The sequence below is a fragment of the Lynx canadensis genome, chromosome A3 (assembly GCF_007474595.2).
Source record: "Lynx canadensis isolate LIC74 chromosome A3, mLynCan4.pri.v2, whole genome shotgun sequence".
NCBI lineage: Eukaryota > Metazoa > Chordata > Mammalia > Carnivora > Felidae > Lynx > Lynx canadensis.
In genome coordinates, this window is record NC_044305.1 from 67,300,106 (window position 1) to 67,321,252 (window position 21,147).

Here is a 21,147-nt window from a genome sequence, read left to right on the forward strand (position 1 = left end):
GAGAGACAGAGCATGAACGGGGGAGGGGCAGAGAGAGAGGGAGACACAGAATCGGAAACAGGCTCCAGGCTCTGAGCCATCAGCCCAGAGCCAGATGCGGGGCTCGAACTCACGGACCGCGAGATCGTGACCTGGCTGAAGTCGGACGCTCAACCGACTGCGCCACCCAGGCGCCCCTTGAACTCTTTTATTGGTACTTCTAACTGCCTTCCACATGTAAGCAGTTTCTAACCTTCAAGGTGTATGCTTTGAAGAGAAATAGAGAAAAACACCTTTGTAATTATTACTTGGGGTTTTGCTTTATGTTTAAAGGCTGGAAAACCTGAATGCAGAGTTGAAACATAACATGAGCCCTTTTTGTTAAACCCCAAGTGGGCATTGTATGGTTGTTACTCACTCTTTAAGTCGACCAGAAATGAGTCCTCTTCTTAGATTTGGAATTAGCTTCTGTGCTCTGGTGCATCCTGACCTGTGTCGGGCACCTTAGTTATGTGACCAAATGGAGCAGTGCAGCAGGAAGAGAATGTTGGCTTTCCTCAGCAAAGTAGTTACCGGTGAGAGGGCAGGGGTCATGGTACAACCAACCTGGCTCCCCCTGTAGTGAAGGAAGGTCATTGTCTCAGAGCTCCCAGGGCTCAGATATGTGACTCAGCTCAGAGTTCAAGTCTCCCTTACAGCCCACCATAGCCTGTGCCAGGCCAAAGGGCTGAGCTCCTCTAACCCCTCCTGCTCCTGTAATGGACACACAGAGCTCTACTGCCCTGAGCCCTGGGAACTGAGGCTGACATGCTAAGCAGGGCTGGTGCCTAAGATACCTCATCCTGTTGGCTCAGGCTGATGCCCAGCACACCCTTCCCAAGGGGCCTCCTCTTCAGATAGAAGTCTCGCTACGCTGCCTGGGTCAGGGTGGTACTTTGGTGGAGATCCTGCTCTTCCCAGGGAAGCTGTGGGTTTTTCCCCTGTCAGATTGTCCTGCTGCTGCTACCTCCCCCTTCCATTTCCAGCCAGAAGCAGCTGTTTTTCTGCATTTTCCTTGGCACAGTTCTTGCCCTATAGGGAGCCTGTAGGAGACTCTGATATGACCCAGAACCTGGCTTCAATGTCACATACATTTTTCAGTCATTCACCAAATGTTTATTGGATCTATCAGCCTGTGCCAGGGCAGGCACCCAGGCATGAACAGGGTCCTGCCAGTCCCTGTCTGGCGGTGGTGCCCAGCCTAGAATGGAGACCCCAGGAGGCAACCAGCTTGCTGTGATGAGTGCTATTGGGAATTCCAGCCTGGATTCCTTAGTCATCTACCCTGGGGGTTAGTGCCCTGGTGCTCTGTGTTTCTGCCAGACTTCCCAGCTCTTGGCATCTGCCTTAGGGGCCTTGTTCTGCTGTACCAGGCCTCCATTGCCCAGTGCTCCGACTGTTTATTGCTGTAGAACAACCACTCCAAAGTGTAGAGGTTTTCATTGATGGATGAACAGACAGGCAGACTAGTGTACATATGCACTGGAATATTGTTCAGCCTCAAAAAGGAAGAAAATTCTGGCATGTATTTCAACATGGATGAACCTTGAAGACATTATACTAAGTGAGATAAGCCAGTCACAAAAGGGTAAATATCATACAATTCCTTAGATGAGGTACTTAGAGTAGTCAGCTTCACAGAGGCAGAAAGTAGAGTGGTGGTGGCCAGGGGCTGGGGCGGGGCATCCAGAGTTAGGGTTCAGTGAGTCCAGAGTTTCAATTTGGGAAGATGGAAAGTTCTGAAGATGGATGGTAGTGATGGTTGCACAACTATGTACTTAATACCAGGACTTTACACTTGAAAGTGGCTAAAAGGGTAAATGTTATGTTTATGTGTATTTTACCACACAAAAACATGTAGAGGCTTAAAGATCACAATTTAACATGATCTCTCCTGGTCGTGTGGGTACACTGGGCTCAGCTGGGTGGTTCTGGCTTAGGGTCTCTCATATAGTTCTAGTCAGATGGCAGCCAAGGCTGGAATCACTGAAAGGTAAGGTGGCTGGATGTCCAAGATGGCGCCTTAGTGTGGCTCCCCCACGTAGCCTGGGCTTCTTTTTTGGTGGCTCAGCGCTCCCACAGAGCAGGAGGGGCAGCTTCTGGGGCAGTTCAGGCCTATGCCTAGAATTGCCACAGTGTTACTTCTGCCACACTGTATTGGTGGGAACAGTGACAGGCCCACCTTCAAGGGAAGGGGAAATAGAGCTTCTCTGCTCCATGGCCTTTTAGAAGAGCATTAGGTGGGAGATACTGTTGTGACCACCATTAGAAAACTTTCATCCTGAAGCATGGTTGCAGAAGTCCTAAAGAGATTGGATAGGAACGGGTCTTCAGGGAGGCACACACTTCTCTGTATGACCTCTTTTTCAGGAGAATTCATCTTCATAGATTGGTAGAGTTTTAATCTTCATAAATTGTTAGGACTTTTTGAAACCAGTTGCTAGCAATAACTTGTTCTAACTTACAGAGACAGAATGAAGCAGAGCTGGAACAAAACCTCCTAAACACTGGCCTCCTGGCTTCCAGGCTGGGCAAACAGCTGTGGAGACCTCACCCAGAGGCACATTTTTGTGCTGTGAGCAATAGTAGAAGGTCTGGTGGAGAGAAGGGTATGGCGAGAGAGGCCCTGGGCATATCCATGGAGGTCGGCCTGCATCTTAGAGCTGGGTGAGCCCCTTGCTGTGCTGTCTGGAGCTCATGGACATCACTGAGCAGAAATATGCACAGGCACCTGGGTGTTCTGAGAGGACACTGGGAGTTACTCATTTACATGGAGATTCAGAGTCCAGAAGAAGGAGGCCATTCAAGCACCCTAGTTGGTATGTAGAGTTAGTAAGTTGTTATTATTTTTTAATGTTTATTTGTTTTTGAGAGAGAGAGGCATCACAAGTGGTGGGGGGGGGGGGCAGAGAGAGGGAAACACAGAATCTGAAGCAGGCTCCAGGCTCTGAGCTATCAGCGCAGAACCCAACATAGGGCTCAAACTCATGAACTGTGAGATCATGGCCGAGTCGAAGTCAGAGGCTTAACTGACTGAGCCACCCAGGCGCCCCATAAGATTTTTTTTTAAGTTTATATATTTATTTAAATAATCTCTACACCCAAAATAGGGCCAAACTCACAACCCTAAGTTCAAGAGTCATATGCTCTTCTGACTGAGCCAGCCAGGCACCCTGTGATGTGTAAGTTTAAATATAAGCTAATGCCCATCGCTGAGAGTGTCAGTGGGCAAATCTGTTCATTTATACCTACTTACGTGTTTCTTTTTGTTTTTAAATATATGTTTTTAAATGTTTATTTATTTTTGAGAGAGAGAGACAGAGCATGAGCAGGGGAGGGGCGAAGAAAGAGGGAGACAGAATCCGAAGCAGGCTCCAGGCTCCGAGCTATCAGCACAGAGCCCATTGTGGGGCTCAAACCCACAAACTATGAGATCATGATCTGAACTACAGTCGCTTAACTGACTGAGCCACCCAGGTGCCCCCCTACTTACACGTTTCTAATCAGACTTTGCTGTAAGTGCAAAATTCTTTGTTAAAACCTTTAGTGGCCTTCAAAATGCAGTAAAGTTCACAAATACTTTGTGTGCACTCCCTGTAGCCTGAGAGGCACAAATACTATTTTTGTGTGTGATATCTGCATTTGAGACCCAAGGGCCCAAGTGAAAGGTTGATCTTGTGTACTTAGTTTGTAAATAGGACTTTCATGAGTGATTTTTAAAATCTTAGAATTGTTCAAGTTACATATTTATACATGTACATTCGTTGAATTGCCGGGAATGGTGAGGATTGAAGCAAATGTGCTTTGGTTCTCTGTAAGTCAGTGGTTCCTGCCTATGTATTCAGTGATTTGGGCATTTCCAGGTGCGCTTGGTGGACTGGCCACAGATAAACCAAAATGCATTTGATGTGAGGCTTGCACACAGCCTGGATTACTTCTGATGTCGTTCGTCTCTGGGGCTTGTGGTCCAGTTTGGGCAGCTACGGAGGGGAGGCAGCAGTCAGCCTGTGCACAACTGGGTTTCATGGATGAAGCCAGGCAGGAGACAGTCCCCTATGCTCGTATTAACTGGCGTGTAACCCACATGCACAGAAACATGGGCAAGAGGGTATGGTCACTGATGCCTCATCTGCTGCCCCATGTCTCTGCCCAAGCATGTGTCCCCTCCCCAGAGAGCCTGCCTGCCTCTGAGCCAGGGCTGTCCTCTCCCAACCTCCCAGTATGCTTTAGTGCGGGAGAGTGAGCACATTCTTTCATTTGTTGTTACCTCTGGTCTTTCTTACTAGGTTATAAGCAGCTTAGGGGCAGGAATCTAGTGAGAACAGCCTCTATTTATGCACCTGCCATCTTATAGGTGTTACTTTATTTAGTGTCTCAAGAACCCTCTCTCTGTTTGCTCTAGCTACCATGTCAGAAAACCACAGCCTCTGTGGTTTAAACAACAGAAATACATTTCTCACAGTTCTGGAAGCTGGAGACCTAAGATCAAGGTGCTGGCAGGTTTGGTTTCTTCTGAGACCTCTCTCCTTGGCTGTGTCCTTACGTGGCATTTTCTCTGTGTCTTCCTCTCTGGTGTCTGTCTGTATGTCCTCACTTCTTATAGGGACACCAGTCAGATTGGCTCAGGGACTACCCTAACAGTCTCATTTTCACTGAAACAACTCTTTAGAGGCCCTTATCTAACCACAGTCACATTCTGAAGTACTAGGCATTAGGGCTGAATTGCAGGGCACAATTCAGCCCATAACAAACAGTAAAAGTTAACTATGATTATGCTTTTTTTCACACCTGGGGAATTAAAGTAACTTGCCCCTGTCACACAGCTGGTCAGTGGTGGGGCCAGGATTCACACACGACCTAACTTCTAAACCCTTGTTTCCCCACCACAGGAATCAGGTCATACTGGTTTCTGTTGTCTGCATGGTGTTTCACCCAGGACCCAGCACTTGGAAGACACTATTTGCTGAGTGAATGCGCAGGGGTTGGGGGTACAAGAATTTGTACCAGAACATGCGGCAGAAGAGCCCCAGCATCCAAGGATGAAGGTCCTGGGTCTCTCCCAGCATGTGATGGTCCTTAACTTCTCAGACCATTCCAATCTGAACGCAGCATGATTAGTGTGTGGGAGGGAATCACATTCTAAAGCATTAAATATCCTTTCTGGGCCATTTAGCTGCAGCTTCTTCTGAAAACACTAAAAATAATTACATGGTAATTAAGATAAATTATTTGACCAGGTTTCATAGCAAAGTGGTTGATTTTGTCCCCCACCCCCAATATTTAAGTCCAGAGAGAGATCCTGGATCCAGAGAGTTCTTTAAACTTCCAGGACTTTCTGCTTATCTTCAAGAGGGCCCTCGGGCCTGCAGAGAAGAGGGTAAGGAGGAGATTTGCATGTTTAAGACGTGTGATCTGAGCCAGGCCCCTTCAGCTGACTTTATCCCACATCTTTTTCAAGGTTTCCTTTGAGAATGCAGAGTTGAAACCCGGGAGCCACCACCCAGTAACCACAGTGTTGTGCACCCCCGCCCAGCCCTGGGGGCCCCTGAGGAGATAATGCCCTTTCTCATTTCCTCCTCTTGAGTGCCTAGCTCTTCCCACTGGAGAGCCCACAGGAACATAAATACCAGAAGGCAGCCTTGAAAGCAGGCCTTGTTTGTTGGCCCTCGCCTGCACGAAGGCTCGAAGGCTCACTTGTCTGCCTCCTTCTCCTGGCCAGGGGTGGGCTGGATTTTTTGGAGAGTGGGAAGCCCTGGGGCCTTTTTGTGCTCCTGAGACTGGAGTGTAGGTAGGGTTTGAAAAGGGGGGCTTTTGCTAGGGCTGCCAGAAACCAGTGCACCCAGGAAACAACGCAGCCCCAGAGCTGCCCAAACCAGGAACTGGGGGTTGGGGCATTGAGGTGGCCAAGACATGGACCGCCAACCGCAGCCTCTGCCTGTGGGCCCCAGCATCTGTATTCCCTTTGCTTCCAGACTGGCAGCCTGGCCTCACCCCCACCCACTGGTGAAATTGCTCCCACCCCATCCCTACAGACCCTGTCACTAAACCCAGATGTCTCTCACCTCTGTTTTCCCTGCCCTCTGCTGCTCTTCAAGGCCTCATGAGGACATTCTTTCCTGCCTTAGGGATCCTTTCACTTCCAGGTTTTACCTTGACCTCTTGGGTGTGTCTCCCTTTCTCCCTTTTTTCCCCTCTTCCTATAAAGTGAGCAGTCCTCAGCTTTGGATGCCATGTGGCCTCCCCTGTTTTCTCCTGCATTCTGCTCTCACCTAGCCTAGAAAGAGACCCAGCTCTAGATGTGTAGCCTCTAGTTTTCTCTCCAAGTACTGTCTTGTGTTTCTAGCTCCTTGCTAGATATTTCCACTTGGATGTACCTGAGACCTGCCCCTCTTGCTGCCTCTCCTCTGGCTCTACTTTTCTAAGTGCCAGATTCCCCCTTTTCCTGTGTTTTTTGAGATCCTGGCAAGTCTTCTATATAAAAACTTTATCTGCCCTCTCTCCTGTTGTGACTACTGCCCTGGTAATCAGTGTGGTATAGTGGAAAGGGCGTCAGATTTGGGGCTCAGACAGGGTTTGATTCTGACAGCACCTTTTTCTGGTTGTGTCACCTCAGGCACATTGCCCAACTTAAGCTTCCAATGGATTATCTACAAAGTAGACAGATGCAGAAGGGCAGATATCCTGCTTGGCATACTCAGCTCACTGGCCTTCTCAACAAGGAGCAGGGGTTCTCAACCTTGGTGCTATTGACTTTTTTTTTTTTTTTTTTTAATTTTTTGAGAGAGAGCGAGCACAAGTGGGGAAGAGCAGAGAGAAGGAGAGACAGAATCCCAAGCAGGCTCTGCACCAATAGCACAGAGCCTATGTGGGGCTTGAACTCACAAACTGTGAGATCATGACCTGAGCTGACAAGAGTTGGACACTTACCCAAATGAGCCACCCAGGTGCCCCAGTGCTATTGACATTTTAGGCCAGGTAATTTTTCGTTGTGGAAGCTGTGCTGTGCATGGTAGGATGTTAAGCAGCATCCCTGCCCCCTACCCACTCGATGTCAGTAGTACCCACTGCCCCTGGTTGTGCCAACTAAATGTCCCCAAACACTGCCAAGTGTCCCCTGGGGAGTTGAGTCATGCCAGTGGAAGATCGCTGGGACACAGCCATGCTGAGTCTCCGGTATGGGTGATGAGTGTCGTCCCCGGGTTTCACCTTACAACTGTCAGCCACACGTAGGAAAGCCCTACATCATTTTTGATCAGTCTTTTTCGTGATTACTTTTGCCATCTCCAGGTGCTGTGCTGACTTGCTTAAGTTGTGCTTTTTATTTCACAGCTCAGTACACGCTGGGCTTGCATCTTGGTTTTCTCTTGCCATAGAATGGGAGAACCAGTTTAGGACTAGGCAGGAAGCCCTGGGCCCTCATCAGTGTCACCTACGGGTCTGGCCCAGCCTGCTGCTCGGCCTGCGGCTGCTAGCAATGGTCAGTGCTGACTCAAGAACTCCTCACTGTAAGCACTGTGCTACTATTTTTTGAGTGCCTATGATACAGCATTTTACTTATTAATTTGGCATTAACTTATTTAGAACTTGGGAAGTAGGTGTGATTCATTTTCAGTTTATAGATGAGGACCCTGAGAATGTTAAGCAGCATGTGTCAGGGATAGTAAGTAGAGGAAGTGAGATGAGAGGCCAGGTGACTTGGGTGTGAGAGTCTGTCCCCTAGACCTCCATGCTCTTCTGCCTTTGTGGGTTGAGCCCTTGCTGCGACTAGAGGGCAGGAGGCCATGCACAAGGAGCTCCTCTTAATTGTGGCTCAAGAGGTCCCCATTTGCCACCTACAGGTCCTAAGGACAGAGAACAGACCTTTAGGGCAGGCAGATGGCTGGTTGAGACCATGAGTCCCAGCACTGTGTCTACCACCCAGAAGACTCTGATTGAGGTAGTTTCCTTCCTTCACACTTTGGACAAGACTTGGCTGTGGAATGTGCTGGGTGCTCACTCTTCCCTAAGAGAATAGCCCAAGGGTTCAGTGCCACTCACTAAAGGGGCAGATGAGAGGTTGGCCCTGGCCCGTAGCCCCACACTGTTCCCTCCTGGACCCTCTGTAGTAGGAGACTGAGGAGGGTCCCAGAGGCCCGTGAAGGGAAGATGACCTTGGGCTGGGGCTTCGTGGGGTTGGGGAGAGAAAGGCTGAGGCTCCACGGTTCCAGGGGTGGAGTGTGCCCTGGGCATCATGCAGCATTCCAGAGCCTGATTCCCATAGAGGGTCTGAGACCCGGGTGGGTTCCCTGCCTTGGCCGAAGAGGCCAGGACCTGGGGTGGGAGGCTTTAGCGCTGCCACTGAAGAGAGCTGCCAGATGCCACCCTCAATGCCAGAGGATGACCTGGGGATCAAAACTCTCATATGCTTGCTGAGGTCAAAGGCAAGAGTTCACTCCAGTCATGGCCTATCTGGAAGCTCTTTGGTCTCCTGTCTGGGTAAGCAAAAGGGGTATGTCCTTCCATGAGAACTGCTGGTGTCCCGGGGGAAGAACCTGGGGTTTGCTTGTTCTGAGAGTGATGCTGAGACTCTGCTAAACTAGAGAAGCTGTCTGGGCCTGGAGCCAATCTTCATGGTCAGAGCAGAGACGGTGGTGGCAACAGAATGAAAAGGCCAGGGCATCAGGAATTAAAGGTGGACTGTGTGTTTCCTAGCCCCAGACACTTTATTCTTAGAAGAGCATGTTCCATGAGCCTCGCTGGCTCAGTCGGTTAAGCGTCTGACTTCGGCTCAGGTCATTATCTCACAGTTTGTGGGTTCGAGCCTCATGTAGGGCTCTCTGCTGTCAGCACAGAGCCTGCTTTGGATCCTCTGTCTCTGTCTCTCTCCCCCTCCCCTGCTCTTGCTCTCTCTCTCTCAAAAGTAAATAAACCTTAAAAAAAAAAAAAAAAGCACATTCCAGAATGTTCTGAGGCAAACCATCCATGTGGGTCTTTGAGGATGGCTTCCTGTTATCCCATCCTGGAGCCCATAAGAAGGTTAGCTTCTGAAGGCTCTGGGAAGGAATGCCATGAAGAGACATGTAAACCCTTGCTTAACCAAGGTTTCTCAAACACATTTGACCATGGGTCTTTTCCCCAAGCCTGTTAACTTCTTTCTGTTTTGAGAGATTCCATCTTCAAGGAGAAACCCTGAGCAGGGATTCAAGCACAAGGGACTAAGGAACAGATCACATCTGGAGAGCAGGATAGGGGCATAGTCATGTGCCAGACAGAATGGACACCTAGTTCTAGAAAAGGATTTGTAACAAGTTGACCTGATGCTAAAGCAAACTGCAGAGTCTGGGCTTTTTCCTTTCTTCCTGACTTGAGAAAGGAAGGCTAGAATGGGAGACAGGGAAAACAGAAAGGAGAAAGACAAAGAGAAAGGAAAACTATATGTACCAAGTACCCATAACGTGGCAATTTACATATGAGGCAAATATCACCATTTCACAGATAAAGAAAGTGAGGCTCAGAGGTCTCTGCTTAGTAAATTCCATAGCATTTATGGCAGTGATATGGATGTGGTGTACGTATTCCATAAAAGTGTCATGGTGAGGGGCGCCTGGGTGGCTCGGTTAGTAAAGCACCCAATTCTTGATTTCCACTCAGGTCATGATCTCATGGTTCATGAGTTTGAGCCTCACATCAGGCTCTGTGCTGACAGTGCAGAGCCTGCTTGGGATTCCCTCTCTCTCCCCCTCTCTCTCTGCCCCTCCCCCCACCTCAAAGTAACTAAATAAATATAAAAAAGTGTCACGGTGAGAATAACATTCTGAAATCAGAATGGCCCACCCAGCCCAAAATTTTTTCTTTGTTCACATAAAGACCGTCTCCTGGGACTAGTTAGTTTGGGTTACTATCTGTTTATACTACTCTCCAGATTTAGGAAATGAGAAGATTATTAAAACAAGGTTTAAAAAAACGGCCAGGACCCAGATTCATCCTGGAGAAGTGGAGGTTAAATCCACACTGGGGGGGGGGAGGGTGGGGGTGGGTGGGGAGTGGCGCTGGGGAGCTGAGCTGGAACCAGCACAGATAATATTCAAAGGCACGGGTAGGTTTTGCTGTGGGTTAGTATTTTACAAATGGTATTTCCTGTCACATAGCTGAACTAAATACCACACATGTTTGTGATTAAATATGATGGGCTGCAGAACATCTGTGGTAATAATACAGGCAGTACATGCAGCGGGCACTTCTGTGACCTAAGGTGAGGGTGTGCTCTGTAAGCGTTTTCACTTCACATAGGGTTTTTGTGTTGCCTTATGATTCATTTCTGTTTGAAAAGTTTGGTTCTCCTTTTAAAGGGAAAAATTCTACAGGAATGATATTTTAAACACTGTCTTAGCAAACCTTCATGGATGCATTTTGCACACTGGGCTGTCCTTGTCTTTGGCTTTGTTTCTGGGATACGCATCCCAGAATAGTAAGGAGGGTAACTAGATTGCAGACCTCCAACCAAACAATCACAGGGAGGCTTTGCGAATGCTGCCCCAGCCTAGCTCCAGTGTTGCAATTGAGGAATCCAGCACTGGGAGAGTCAGACAATTCCTTCTTTGGGGGGACAGCCAATGAAACCACACAGATACTGACATGAAGACATTCTTTCTCTAGATTAGGCAGCATTGTTGTGGAGCAAAAGAGGCATAGGCATAAAAGGACTAAATCCAGCCTTTTACAAAGGCAGGGGCATTGTTGAGGGTCCAGAGGTGTTGAGGCTTGAGTGGGAGTCAGCCTGACAACGACAGTCGGGTGGAGCTAATTCCAGGAGGTTACTGCTAGGCGCTTGTGATGCTTTCCTGAGCTGAACGCTTCTCCAATGTCCATCCTCCCCCAGGATCTGGCAGCTACAGAAAAGCCAGATCCTAGGGACCATCTGAGAGGGTGTTGTTCTCCACAAGGGAGGACAGTCTTCAGCTGCAGATGAACAGGGATGCTGATTCAAGAGCCGAATGCGTCCAATCTGATTGTGATAATCTGCAGGAAAAGGTAGAACTTCATATTTACACTTTATTTGAATGGTTTCTGAAGAAAAGCAAAGGAAATCTGTGAAGAACAGCAGGAGTAGATCCTCCAGAGTAGGGGGCAGGGTGGGGTGGTATGGAAGGACGAGGCAGGGAGTTACATGAAGTTTGGGGAATTCAATGTATACCAAGATGGCCTGGTCCTAGAAGACAGGGTGGCACCCGAGTGTATTTGTTGGGCAGCAAGTCTGAAATACTGTTCATCGCTAAGGGCGGGGTGGCTTTTTGCAGTTGAAAAGGGACAGGAAATGGGACAGGCTGAGTTATGAAAGCCAGTCTCAGAATTGACCCAAATTGCTACTGAGCTGTTGTTCTTGAGCGATCATGGGGAAAACATTCTCTGAGCTTGTCTTTCCCACAGCCTGACATCCAAGCGGCAGATACGCGTGGTGGGCTTTGTGGAGAAATAGGCTCTTTCCAGGTGAGAATAGAATCTTTCCAATTTAGAGAATGCCTCCCTGTAGGAACTCTCCTTAGTGAAGGTGGAGTGGTGGCAAGTGCTCGGAAATGGGAATGTCCCCATTGGGAATGTCCCCAAAGGACACCAACGCCATCAAGTCATTGGATCTCTTGGGACCTCTGGGGTGGTGGATGGTCTGGAGCATGGACTTTGGGATCTGCCTCTTTCTGGTTGGGTGACTTTAGGCAAGTAGCTTAACCTCTCTGAGCCTTATTTTACTCTTCTACAAAGTGATGTTTATTACTTAATGGGGTTGTGAGGATTAAATGCACACCCAGCCCTTAGCATACCCTAAGTACATAGCAAGTACTTGATACGTGTTCGTTGAGCAGAATACCTCCAATTTCTGTCTGACTCTGAAATACAGTGATTCTTTGAACTGAGGAGGGCAGTGTAGAGATTTACTTTATGGGAAACTGGAAAGACGATTTAAAATTATTCGATCAAAAACGTATTGAACTGCATAGTGATGTCAGATATTTGTAGACAATGTGGAAGATGTCCTAATGAATGAGACATAATCCCTCCCTGCAAAAGCTTCAGTCTGACTCACAAAAAATATATGAATTTTTCGTACGACAACTTGATAATTATTACCCTCAATTCTTTTTGGTGAGGTAATTATTCCATACCAGTGCTGCTTTTTCATAAGCTTATTGCAAGTAATTTGCAATATTGCTAATAATATATAAGGTGTTGCTATTTTTGAAAGATTTGCTTTTTAAAACAATTTAGAATAAATTCATTATCTCCACAATACTCTCATAAGAATTCCAGGATGATTTCTTTAGTGGCAGAAAGGGGTGGAGTCTCGGATTGTATGTAAGTGTGGACTTTCTTGTGTTTCCTATGGCCTGTGGCCTACCTTTGCTGATCCAACATTTAGAAAGGTGGGGATAATTATTTCAGGATGTCCCTCGATATTTTGGGGGTTGTTAAACTCTGGGTACACCCAAGAGAATGTGCTAGGCTTCTGAATGCCATCTGTCATATGTGTTGAGGTAAAAGGTTGAAAACCACTGTCTACCTACATCCTTGTTGTTCCCAGTGTCAGTAGACATGTGCACTTTTAATTTGTTCTTGAATTCAATGCATTCGGCAGTGCAAAAGAATGTCTGATAGTTTTTTTTTTTATTAAAAAATTTTTTTTAAGTGTTTATTTTTGAGAGAGAGAGAGAGAGCGAGCACGAGCAGGGTAGGGGCAGAGAGATAGGGAGACAGAGAATCCGAAGCAGGCTCCAGGCTCTGAGCTGTCAGCACAATGCCCAACATGGGATTTGAACCCATGAACCATTAGATCATGACCTGAGCCAAAGTCGGGTGCCCAACCGACTGAGCCATGCAGGTACCCCAAAGGATGTCTAATAGTTATAGGAGAAGCAAACACTCCCCTAGAAACCTTCAAACCTCAGAGATTGGTTTCTAGAAGCTTCTACCATAAGACATTATTCTTTCCTATCTGCACCTCATTTAGAGTCTTGGTGTCTTGTCCTATCTCTGTATTTCGTCTGGCATTGTCTTCCAGGAGTTAGCAAGATAGTCCAGATTGACTGAAAACAGACCTCTGGAAGGATTAGGGCATGTGGGGTAGGATGTAGTCCACACCTGAGGAAAAAAAACACAGAAGCCAATGAGAGGAACCTTTATTTTGGAGGAAGGCAGCTGGGGACGTAGTGCCAGGGGTCCTGAGTTCCCAGTTCTGCACTAAATGGAACCTGGACTTTAGAGAAGGTGCCCCCAATGCTGTGGTCTATACTCTGGGTTGTCATAAATTAAAAAAAAATTTTTTTTTGTTTTAATATTTGTTTATCAAGAGACAGAGAGAGACAGAGCATGAGCATGGGAGGGGCAGAGAGAGGGGGAGACACAGAATCTGAAGCAGGCTCCAGGCTCTGAGCTGTCAGCACAGAGCCCGATGCGGGGCTCGAACTCACAAACTGCGAGATCATGGCCTGAGCCAAAGTCGGACACTTAACTGACTGAGCCACCCAAGCACCCCTGGGTTGTCATAAATTTAAATGAGATGTTGCCTGTGACAGGGCTCTGTAAATGGTAGGATTTAGGGTGCCCTGGGAGGCATAGACACATATTGACATCCTGCCTCATTTGCAATGCAGAAAAAATCCTGAGGTTAAATAGGTGTTGCTGCTTGAGTACTTTTGGTTCCAGTGTCTTGAAGGAGATGGTGAAGTTGCAGATAACTAAGGCAGGACATATTCATGACCTCTCCACTCTGGGCTACTGCATCCCTCCCTGAGACCCAGAGGGCCTTGGACAGACCAAGGCTCTGGAAAGGATGTGGCTGTTTCCCTGCTGAAGGTGGGGGTGAGTTAGGGAAGGAAGAAGGAAAGCCTTAGATGGAATCGATTCTAGTTGTTGACTTTGGGAAAAATGACGGTGGGGGCTTTGAGACTAGAATAGAAAGATGAGGTCATATACAAGGAAGGGGCAAAAGAGGTCAGAGAGAAATGAAATGAGTGTGAAGAGGATTGATAAGGAAGGGCAGCAAGAGGGATACGGAAGAGGAGCAAGAAGAGAATAGTGGGAAACACACCTGCACTTGACCACAGGGAGCCAGAGCCTTAGCCCCTCATCCCAGGAGCATCCAAGTCCCACCTTTTAAACAGGGACAAAGGTTTGGGCTCATATTGGGCACAATGCAGAATTCCGTTTGGTTGTATTAAACTCACAATACATTTGCTGAGTGCCTTCTATGGAAGAATCCTGCATACAGGGGAAGAGTATACTTTGCATAGATTTTTGTGTTTAAGGTAGGAGTTTTCTTGCAAGATGTTCTCTTTAAAGTTCAAGGGTCACTTAAAAGGTCATGGAATTGATTTCTCTGGTTTATGGAAATCACTTTTTTTTGATAATATGCAAAAGGTCTGATAAAACCAGTATCACTGCTCGAAATTTTGAAGATAGCAGTGGAAAACAGATGAGGGAAAACGTTTTCTGTAGATCAGAATAAGATTCCATCCAAAGCATACGTATTTCTTCTCTTGGTCTTCTCTTTTTCTTTCTTTTTAATAAACCCAACTAACATAAATATTTACACAATCTCTCACCCTAAAGAGAATGGAATGGGATGGGTCAAGAAACATTGCTGCTGATTTCCTGCCTCTGTGCCTCCTGGTGGTATCCCATTGAAACAGGCTGTGCCTGCTTGGAAGGGAAAGTGCTTTGTGGAACTCCAGCCCAAGGGCAGTGACAGTGAAATGCCCTCCAGAGAGAGCCAGCTGGCCTGGACTGCTGCTCTACTGTGTGTTTTTGTGCCCTCAGGAATGTGCGGATTTAGCAAATGACAACAGTGAATGTGCCCTGTCCCCAGTGGAGCCCCAGGCTTGCTCTCTCTGTGTTGGCTCTTTTCCAGGCTTGAATGATTGCACTGGTTGAGCCCTCATTATCCACAAGGGGAAGCGGGAAGGCTGGCTGGAGGGAGAAAAATACGCCTTTCTCATGGCTGTGTTCCAGTAGGTTTTGAGTTTTCATATCAGTACATCTCATTGGAGTTTTTCTCTCTGTCAGTTTGGAAGTTTGGTCAAAACTCCCAGCAGTAGCACAATTTCTGCTTTTGAAAAAAATTTCGGTTGGATGTCAACCACCATAGAATTATTTTAGAGTGGGAAAGGACTTACCTTAGAGAATCACTGAATGTCCAGAGTGGCTTTGCCCCATAGCTGGTGAGTGACAGAGCAGCACCCGGCATTCAGGGTACCCAACCCCCCAGGTCTGTGCTGTGGCCTATACAGCTCATTGCCTCTGATGCCATTAGAATGATCTCAATGGTTTATATTGTATTAGCTCAGGATGAAGTAATCTGTGCTCAAATCCTGGTTCTTTCCAAAGTTAGGTATATACCCGAGAAAAATGATCACACCAAAACTTATATATAACTTATACAAAAACTTTCTATTCATAATAGCTAAAAAAATAGAAATAAACCAAATGCCCATCAACTGATGAATGGATAAACAAAATGGGGACTATCTTCACAATGAAATGTTATTCAGCCACCAAAAGGAATGAAGAAGTACTGATACATGCTACAACACAGATGAACTTTGAAAACATTATGCCAAGTGAGAGAAATCAGACATAGAAGGCCGTATGTTGTAAATCCTATCTATATAAAATGTTCAGACCAGGCAAATTAAAAAAGTAGATTAGTGGTTGTCAGGACTTGGGGGTAGGGGTGGGGAGAAAGGGGAGTGACTGCTAATAGGTACAGGTATATTTTGGGGGTGATAAGAACATTCTGGAAATAGTGGTGATGGCTATACAACTCTGAATATACTAAACACTACTGAATTGTCATTTTTTTTAAAAAAGGATAAATTTTAGTGTGTGAATTGTATCTTAATAAAGTTGTTATTAAAAAAAATCTTAGTTCTGTCTCTTATCAGTGGGACAGCTTTAGGCAATGACTCTAAACCCAAGTGATCTCAGCTATGAAATGGAAATGATATATACCTCCCAGGGTTCTTTTGATAAATTAGGTCATGAATCTCAAAATGTTTCAAACCTATAAACCTCACATATTTGGGGGGCTGTCAATAGGTTATAGGTTCATTATAAATTGGGTTTCTATCTTCTGTATTTTCTGCAACACTAGAAAGGTCTGACTACACAGCCCTCATTCATATACTTCCTGAATTGATGAAAAAGTGTTGTAGGTTTTTTTTAGTGGTGGTAAAAAATAACAAATTTTTAACAATTTGTTTACCCTCTTAACATTTTTAAGTGTATAGTTCAGTATTATTAACTATATGCACACTGTTTAACAACAAATTTCTAGAACTCTTTCATCTTGCACAACTACAACTCTGTACCCATTGAACAGCCACCCCCTTCCCCTCTCCTCGCCCCACCCCACCATTCTCCTTTCTGCTTCTATGCTTTTGGTCTCTCTCCTCTCTCTCTCTTTTTTGCATTTGACTACTTTAGATACCTCATGTAAGTGGAATCATAGAGTATTTGCCTTTTTGTGACTGGCTTGTTTCATTTAACATAATGTTCTTAAGGTTCATTTTTGTTATGGCATGTGCCAGAATTTCCTTACTTTTTAAGGCTGAATAATATTCATTGTATGTATATATACCACATTTTCTTCACCCATTCATCAGGCGATGGACATTTAGGTTGTTTCCACCTCTTGGCTGTTGGGAATAATGCTGAAATGAACAGAAGAGTGCAGATATCTCTTGGAGATCCTGTTTTCAATTTTCTTGGATAAATTTACATAAGTGGGATTGCTGGCTCATATACATGGTAGTTCTATTTAAAAAATTTTAGGGGCGCCTGGGTGGCGCAGTCGGTTAAGCGTCCGACTTCAGCCAGGTCACGATCTCGCGGTCCGTGAGTTCGAGCCCCGCGTCGGGCTCTGGGCTGATGGCTCAGAGCCTGGAGCCTGTTTCCGATTCTGTGTCTCCCTCTCTCTCTGCCCCTCCCCCGTTCATGCTCTGTCTCTCTCTGTCCCAAAAATAAATAAACGTTGAAAAAAAAAATTTTTTTTTAAAATTTTGAGGGGCCTCTATGCTGTTTTCTCAATTCCCACCAACAATCCACAAGGGTTCTAATTTCTCCACATCCTTGTCAACACTTGTTATTTTATGTTTTTTGTTTGGTTTTGTTTGGTTTTATTTTGGGTTCATTTTGGTAATGGCCATCCTAACATGTATAAGGTGATATTGTGGTTTTGATTTGCATTTCCCTGGTGATTAGTGATGCTGAGCATCTTTTAATATACCTGTTGTCCATTTGTGTGTCTTCTTTGGAGAAATGTCTACTCAAGTATGTTGCCCATTTTTAAATTGTTTGTTGTTGTTGTTGTTGTTATTGAGCAGTAGTTTCTTATACCTTTTGGATTTAAACCCTCATCAGATATATGGTTTGTAAATATTTTCTCCCATTCCATGGATTTTCACTCTGTTAATTGGTTCCTTTTCTGTACAGAAGCTTTTTAGTTTGATGTAGTCCCACTTGTCTATTTTTGCTTTTGTTGCTTGTACTTTTGGTATCCTGTCCAAGAAATCATTGCCAAGACCAAGCTTTTCCTCTTGTTTTTTTTTTAATAGGAGTTTTATAGTTTCAGGTTTTATGTTTAAGTCTTATGCTTTTGTTTCTTGTACTTTTGGTACCCTATCCAAGAAATCATTGCCAAGACTAATGTCGTCAAGCTTTTCCTCTTTTTTTTTTTTTTTATAGGAGGTTTATAATATCAGGTCTTATGTTTAAGTCTTAACGTTTATAATCCATTTATAATTGTTTTTTGTGTATGATATAAAATAAGGGTCCAATGTCATTTTTTTTTTATTACATGTGGATATCTGTTTTCCCAACACAGTTTGTTGAAGAGACTATCCTTTCCTCATTGTATAATCTTGGCACCTTTGTTGAGGATCATTTGACCTTGTGTGTGGGTTTATTTCTGGAATTAATATTCTGCTCCATTGGTCTCTTTATCTGCCTTTATGCCAGTACTATACTGTTTTGAGTACCATAGCTTTGTAATATGTTTCAAAGTTAGAGTGTGTAAAGCCTCCACCTTTATCTTTCTCAAGATTGTTTTGGCTATTCAAAGACCTTTGAGATTCGATATGTATTTTATGATTGTTTTTTCTATTTCTGAAAAATGTCATTTTGATAGGGATTGCACTGAATCTGTAGATTGCTTTGGGTAGTGTGGACATCTTAACAATATTAAGTCTTCCCATTTATGAATGTGAGATATCTTTTTGTTTATGTCTTCTTTAATTTCATTCAGCAACATTACTTTGTAGTTTTCAGTGTAAAAGTCTTTTGCCCCTTTAAAAAAAAAACAGGGGCGCCTGCATAGCTCAGTCTGACTCTTGCTTTTGGCTCAGGTCATCGTCTTCTGGTTCGTGAGTTCAAGCCCCCACATCACACATGAAGCCTGCTTGGGATTTTCTCTCTCGACCGCCCCTTCCTCTCCCCTTCCCCACTTGTGTGTGCACATGCATGCTATCTCTCTCAAATACACTTAAAAAGAAGTCTTTTGGGGCACTTGGGTGGCTCAGCTGGTTGAGTGTTCAACTTTGGCTCAGGTCATGATCTCAAGGTTCATGAGTTTGAGCCCAGCATCAGGCTCTGTGCTGACAGTGCAGAGCCTGCAGCCTGCTTCAGATTCTGTGTCTCCTTCTCTCTCTGACCCTTCCCTGCTCATGCTCTGTCTCTGTCTCTCAAAAATAAACATTAAAAAAAAGTCTTTTGCCCTTTTTTGTTTATTTCTAAGTGTTTTATTTTTTTTTGATGCTATTGTACATGGGATTGTTTTCTTAATTTCGTTTTTGGATTGTTAATTGTATGTGTATAGAAATGCAACTTATTTTTGTTTGTTGATTTTGTATCCTGCAACTTTAATTTGTTTATCAGTTCTAACGTGTGTGTGTGTGTGTGTGTGCGTGTGTGTGGAATTATTAGGGCTTTCTACATATAAGGTCAGATCATCTATAAACAGACAAAATGTAACTTCTTCCTTTTTAATTTAGTTGCCTTTTATTTCTTTTTCTTGCCTAATTGCTGTTGTTAAGACTTCCAGTACTGTGTGAATAGAAGTGGCAAGAGTGAGCATCTTTGCCTAGTTCCTGCTTTTAGAGGAAAAGCTTTCAGTTTTTCACCATTGAGTATGCTGTTAGTTACCATGGGCTTTTCATAGATGGCCTTTATTAGGTTAAAGTAATTTCCTTCTATTCCCAGTTTGTTGAGTGGTTTCTTATCATGAAAAGGCATTAGATTTTGTCAGGTGCTTTTTTTTTTTGTATTTATTGAGGTGATCATGTGATATTTATCCTTTGTTCTGTTGATGTGATGTATTGCTGTGTTGATTTTCATATGTTGGAAGTATCCTTGCATCACAAGGATAAATCCCACTTGGTGATAGTGTATGATCCTTTTAATCTGCTGTTGAAGTTGATTTGCTAATATTTTGTTGAGGATTTTGCATTCATGAGGGATATTGGCCTGTAGTTTTCTTTTCTTGTAGTGTCTTTGGCTTTGGTGTCAGAGCAATGCCGGCCTCATAAAATGAGTGTGAAAGTGTTTCCTCCTCTTCAGTTTCTTGGAAGAGTTTGAGAAGGATTGGTGTTAATTCTTCTCTAAATGTTTGGTAGATTCTCCAGTGAAACCATCTGGGTCTGAGCTTTTATTTTTTGGGAGGTTTTGACTACCACTTCAGTCTCTTTACTAATTACAGATCTGGTCAGATTTCTTGTTATTTTATGATTCAGTCATTGTCGGTGTATGTTTCTAGGAATTTGTCCATTTCTTCTTGGTTATCCACATTGTTGGCATATAGTTGTTCATAATGGTCAATAATAAAATAATAAAATAATTTATTTTATTTCTGTGACATAAGTTTTTTTTAATTCTTTGTAATGTTTATTTATTTTTGAGAGAGAGAGAGAGAGAAAGCGTGAGCTGGGGAGGGGCAGAGAGAGAGAGAGAGAGAGAGAGAGAGACAAAGAATCCGAAGCAGGCTCCAGGCTCTGAGCTGTCGGCACAGGGTCTGATGCAGGGTCCGAACCCACAAACTGTGATATCATGACTTGAGCCAAAGTCGGATGCTTACCCCTGAGCCACCCAGGCGCCCCTCTGTGACATAAGTTTAATGTCACATCTTTCATTTCTGGCTTTGAGGATTTTCTCTTTTTTTCTCCATCTAGCTAAAAGTTTGTCAATTTTGTTGATCTTTAAAAAAAAAAAAACAACTCTTAGTTTTCCTTTTTTTTCTATTTTCTATTCTCTACTCCATTTACTTCTGCCATAATATTTATTCTTTCTTTTCTTCCTTTAACTTTGGGCTTAGTTTGTTTTTCTAGTTCCTTAAGCTGTAACATTAGGTTGTTTATCTGAGATCTTCTTTTTTAATAATAAACTCCACTCTTTCTATTGCTTTTGCTACATCCATAAGTTTTGGTTTGTTGTGTTTTCACTTTGCTTACCTCAAAATATTTTCTGATTTCCCTTTTGATTCTTCTTTGGCCTATTAGTTGTTCAAGAGTGTGTTGTTCAATTCCTACATTTGTGAATTTTCCAGTTTTCCTCCATCTGTTGATTTCCAGTTTCATTCTGATGTGGTCAGACAGGATATTGTGTATGATTACAGTCTTCTTAAATTTGTTAAGACTTGTTTTGTGACATAACATGTGATCTGTCCTGGAGGATGTTTTGTGTATGCTTACGAAGAACATGTATTCTTTAAAAAAAAATTGTTTTTAACGTTTACTTACTTTTGAAAGACAGAGAGAAACAGGGTATGAGCAGGGGAGGGGCAGAGAGAGAGGGAGATACAGAATCCGAAACAGGCTCCAGGCTCTGAGCCGTCAGTAGTGCAGGGCTAGAACTCATGAACCGTTAGATCATGACCTGAGTCGAAGTTGGAAGCTCAACCAACTGAGCCACCCAGGTGACCCAAGAACATATATTCTGCTGCTGTTGTGTGGAAATGTTCACTTGGTCTGTTGTGTTGTTCAAGTCCTCTGTTTCTTTGTGGATGTTCTATCCATTATTGAAAATGGAGGATTGAAATTCTGATATTATTGTGTTGCTATTACTGTCTTCAGTTTTTTAATGTTTGTTTCATATATTTGGGTGCTCTGATGT

The 21,147-nt window shown here is 44.4% G+C and overlaps 1 protein-coding gene across 3 annotated transcripts in view; it reads left to right on the forward strand.

Annotated features, from left to right (window-relative positions):
• The window catches only part of STON1 (stonin 1), a 51,970-nt gene that overhangs the window by 14,605 nt on the left and 16,218 nt on the right, over positions 1 to 21,147 (forward strand). Inside the window, exon 1 of one of the 3 annotated variants that reach the window (XM_030310568.1) lies at positions 10,800 to 11,028. The exons of the other annotated variants lie outside the window; for them this stretch is intronic. The gene's annotated coding sequence lies outside the window, so the exon portion shown is untranslated. Of the gene's footprint in view, positions 1 to 10,799; positions 11,029 to 21,147 lie in introns of those variants that run through there. 3 annotated transcript variants of the gene reach the window in all.